At 35.0% G+C, this 609-nt stretch overlaps 1 pseudogene; it reads left to right on the plus strand.

Annotated features, from left to right (window-relative positions):
• Positions 1-598, plus strand: part of LOC103583709 — a 2,919-nt pseudogene extending 2,321 nt beyond the window's left edge.
• Positions 599-609: the final 11 nt, after the last annotated feature.

The following is a 609-nucleotide window of genomic DNA, read 5'->3' on the forward strand; positions in this document are numbered from 1 at the left end:
GGATGCCAATATTCTAGACAGATCCTTGGCTCTTATGAAAATGAAACCTAAAATTTGTCTTCTTGTTTTTGCTGACAGCCAGAATAGTTGAAGAAGAATGCAAAATTTCATTCACTCACGAAGTAATCCGGATTAGCCAATGCAAATGCCCTGCTTCTGACAGAAAGCAAATTTCAAAAAAAATTCAGAGCTATGAATTGGAACCTACTGCACCTTAAACTTTTGCTTATATAAGATTATTATATTTCTTTATATTTCAGAAAGGAAAGAAATATTGAGCCTTATAAACTGGAAGCTCAGATGGAAGCTTGCAATTTTCTACTAGTCTTTTCAAAAGCAAAGCTATCTGTATTGGCTTTGTTCCTTCTTAATCTGGAAGTAGAAATGTTGTAATTCACTGAATTACTGAAAATTCTCCAGCTTGTTTTAAAGCATTGAAAGATTAATGACACCGACTTCTTTTACTGGAGGGAGGTAGCTTCTAAATTCCTAGTTGAATGTTTTCTCTTAAATGTTGCAAGAAGTTGGCTTGAATTGTTTCTAAATGCGCAGCCCAGACCCTCAAGACAGTTATTGTGGTGTTCCTAAATTGTCAACAGTACTGAAAGG

Source organism: Galeopterus variegatus, unplaced genomic scaffold (assembly GCF_000696425.1).
Source record: "Galeopterus variegatus unplaced genomic scaffold, G_variegatus-3.0.2 Scaffold26516, whole genome shotgun sequence".
NCBI classification, from domain to species: domain Eukaryota; kingdom Metazoa; phylum Chordata; class Mammalia; order Dermoptera; family Cynocephalidae; genus Galeopterus; species Galeopterus variegatus.